Consider the following 3,972-nt stretch of genomic DNA (forward strand, 5'->3'; position numbering starts at 1 on the left):
TCGCTGCCAGACAAGGCTCCGCTGATAGCCAGGTGTAGCGGTGGTAAGGTGTTGGGACTGCTGTTGGGACAGCTTTATGTAGGCCCTAACAGTTTGTGGGCACCGTTTGTCACCGTTATAGTGCAATTAATGTATTGTTTAGTGTTGTGTTGGATAAGAGCTAGGTAAATTAGTAATCTGTTTGGAGAAAGGGAATTGTTTTAGATGATTCTTCCTTGTGATCCCTGGAGACGAATGTGAAACCAGCCATATGGAAGCAAACTGAAAATCATATCAACATGACAGTGAAATAGCATAGAAATAGCTGTGCGGTTACTGAGATTTCTGATTGTGTGCCCTCATAATTTGCGTGGATGAAATTTGGAGACCCAAGCTATAGGCTTCCGTAGGGCTAAACCTGCCGAGTTGATGTATGCGCTTTAGAATGTTTTGATGATATTCCCAGGCTTTTATTTGACCATTTGTATCATGTTAAATATTAGCCACTATCTGGAGAACCGTCGTAATACCCACATACATTTATTTGAGCGATAATTTTGGACATGTAGCCTATTTGAATCATTATGGAACTCAGACCACATGTAGCAGGTTAAACCTGGAGCCTGGCGCGACCGTTAACGACGACTGGACCCTTGTCAGTTCCATGATTAGTGAGAATTCAGGTCGGATTTATAGGATTATTGTTCAACCACTATTGTACCGTTTTCCACATTTCAATAGTTCATGGATTGAACTTGAATATGACAACTTTCAGGATGAATCAAACCCAGTGTATTTTTTATTCATCAATATACAGTATTTCGTGTGTAAAGGTCTCTCAATGCAATAGGCCTAATGGTATTTTATGTGCATGATAAGAAGTGTGTTGTATTGACTGAGTAAGCCTAATTGTAAAGTATGCCACCAAAGTGCCATGTTTGCAAAAGTTTATTATGCAGAGCACACATTTATGCAGCCAGGACCGCTCCGTAGGCCGCACCGTAGACCAAGCTATCATTGCAGTTCCAGTGCCATGGACATTGTGGAGTTTGGCCTCTAGTAATTTAGGAGGACGACTTTATGAAGGCCTCCTCACAATGGCCATATCATACAAGGCTCTACGGACTGATTTAAAAACACATAGGCTTTTTTTTATTGTATACATTATTAGCGTTGATGATGTGCTGTATGTATTGAAGTCAAGTGGTTCAACATTCAAGTGCATTTTGATTGACCACATAGTACAGCCTGGACAAGGCGACGGTGGAACTCTGGCGCCACCAAGTGGACAATACCTCAGTTCCCTTGTGGCAGTATTGCTACCAGAGATATTTGATATAAAATCAAATGTTATGTCAATAATGTTATCTCCAAATTATTTTCCCCACCAGATTTGATAGATTATTATTCCAATGTAGCTGTTAATCTGGTTTTAATTCGACAAGGCTTTCTCTCGATTCCGATTGGAGGCGGATGTCACGTGACTATGAAACCTACCAATTTGTTACATTGTAACAGTCAAAAGTGGCTATTCCCGAGGTTGATCAACTCCCAATCTATGCCACCATTTTTTAAAACCATCATCTTTGATATTTGGCGGAAGTTTACAGAGCTCATTTTGGTGAATCCGTCAATGAATTTGTCGTGTCGGAGAACGGCACCTTCCTTCCCGAAAGCATTGCGGTATCGCTTCTCGGCCTTTTGGCTAAGATCAAGTGTAGTATCTGTTCTTATCAGTTTAATATCTGATACGTCCCTATCTGGGGACCATATATTAAATTGAGTTTTTGGAATAGGGAGATGGAATAGGGGCTTGCTCCGTCCACTCCACTGCATCGACCTGGTATTGCAGTACCTCCAGGAACGGTGCACCCCTGTCGTTGTAAAAAAAAAGTAGGACTAATCAATTGATTGGTTTAGTGTTCTTTTATTAGGATCATGGTGAAATTACGTTTGAGGTAGTTCATCTCAATGTCAATGTCAATGTCGATGATGACTTGCTAGTGGTGGTCAAGTCAGTCGCCTATTCTAATGACTAAAGTCATGTACTGGTAACTTGGGGGGCCATTTTGTTGGCTGGCCGGCCTGCTAGCTGGTTAGCTTAGTCTGGCCTGCTGGTGAGGCCTGCTAGCCTTCCTCGCCCCTCAATTTGGCTTGTCTTGTGAGTATTTGTTTGTTTTTTCTGTGTCCTGTCACCCCATCCATATTAGTTCCTCGTTTTATACCCTTTTTTCCCTCTTGTTGTTTTGTCATCTGGGAGGTTTGGCAGGCCTGCTAGCTTGTTAGCTTAGACTGACTTGCTAGCACGGCCTGCTAGCCTCCTAGCCCTTGTACATTGTTTGTTTGGTGTGTTTTTTTGTATTATATTTCCCATCCTTCCCTCGTGTCCTCTTGTTTGCTGTTGTTTGTTTGTTTTTGTCAACTGGGAGGTTTTAGCACCCGGCCTGCTAGCTTGTCAGTTTGGTCTGACTTGCTAGTGGCGGCCTGCTAGCCTCCTAGCCCCTGTAAATTTGTTTGTTTGGTGTGTTTTTATTATTTTTCCCATCCTCCCCTCGTGTCCTTTTGTGTTTAGTTTAAACCCCTTCCCCCCACAGTCTTTCCCTATTGTTGATAAGTTTAGTTGGGTGCTGTGCTAGGTAGTTTGTTTTGTGTCCTGGGATTTGGTAGGCCCTGTTAGCTTAGCATAGCTGGGCCTGCCAGCCTCCCCCACTATTTTATTGTGCTTTAATTTCTCACTGGTGTTGGGTTAAAGGGAGTGGGCTCCATCATGTCAGCAGCACAGGCTGGCATGCGGAGGCACCACGCCGTGCGCCTCCTGTTAAGGAGAAGGGAGGAAAACCATGGAGTTATCCCGATTGGATTTCTCCAGGAAATTCCTCCAAAAGGAACTCCGTTTCTTACCTGCGCAGGTGAACTGCATTTTAACCCTCCCTTATGGGAAGGGTTTTGATGTCAGTTTCGCGGCGCCAGCTTCCTGAGGGAGTTCTGGGGAAACTCCAGAACTCCCTGAACAAGCAGGGATCCCTCGCACCAATGTTCGAGGTGATCAAGCTGACGGACAACAGCATGAAAACTGTTATTGTCCGTATGTATAATGAGACGGTACAGCCGGAGGACGTTGCAGTATGGTTGGGCAGGTACTGCAACGTGAAGGGGCCCCTGACCCAGGTGAAGGATCCCGGCGGGATCTGGACAGGGCCTGGAGAGTGACTGTCCAGCAGAGGGAGGATCCCGGGGGCTATGGTGGGTTGAAAGCCATCCCATCCACCATAGTCCTCGGAGAGAACAGGGGCCATGTTCACTACCAAGACCAGCCAAAGCTGTGTCGTAAGTGTGGTGAACATGGCCACCTAGCAGACGCCTGTGACAAGGTGGTCTGTATGAAGTGCCGGGAGGTGGGCCATCGCTACGAGGAGTGCACGAACGGAAGGTCGTGCAACCTCTGTGGCGAGCGGTCCCACCTCATCCGCAACTGCCCCTCCTCCTGGGCCAATAAGGTCAGGGCTGGCAGGATGGAGGCGGCGGCTGCGGACCGGGCTTCCGAGCGCCAGCAGAAGGAAGCGGCAGTTGCCAAGGTAGCGGTAGTGGAGGAGGTGGTGGAGGAGGTGGTGGCGGTAGTGGAGGAGGTGGTGGTGGCAGTAGTAGAGGAGGTGGTGACGGTAGTGGAGGAAGTAGTGGCAGTAGTGGAGGAAGTGGTAGACAAGGTGGAGTGCGCGGAAGGTGCGGTGGTGGGAGAAGTGGGAGTGGAGGCAAAAACCCTCCCTACCCCAACCCCCCGCCCCAGACTGAAGCGACCCCTGAAGGAGAAAGGGCCGAGAAAGACGGCTCGGGAGAGATGGTGAGTGAGAGCTCCCCAAGTGGGTCGGACAGCATGATGACAGTGTCGGAAACGACACTGTCAAGCGAGGAGAGTGTGGGAGAGGTGGGAGAGACCCTGGGCGAACACCTTCCCCAAAGGAAGAGAAACGCAGAGGAGCTCTCCGACCCCGAACA

At 47.6% G+C, this 3,972-nt stretch overlaps 1 non-coding gene across 1 annotated transcript; it reads left to right on the forward strand.

Moving 5' to 3' along the window:
* Positions 1-1,664: 1,664 nt before the first annotated feature.
* On the forward strand, positions 1,665-1,856 carry LOC121532433. The gene has a single exon (XR_005994331.2). It is a non-coding gene; the product is annotated as a U2 spliceosomal RNA (small nuclear RNA).
* The last annotated feature ends 2,116 nt before the right edge of the window (positions 1,857-3,972 follow it).

This window comes from Coregonus clupeaformis, unplaced genomic scaffold (genome assembly GCF_020615455.1).
Source record: "Coregonus clupeaformis isolate EN_2021a unplaced genomic scaffold, ASM2061545v1 scaf3702, whole genome shotgun sequence".
Classification (NCBI taxonomy): Eukaryota; Metazoa; Chordata; class Actinopteri; order Salmoniformes; family Salmonidae; genus Coregonus; species Coregonus clupeaformis.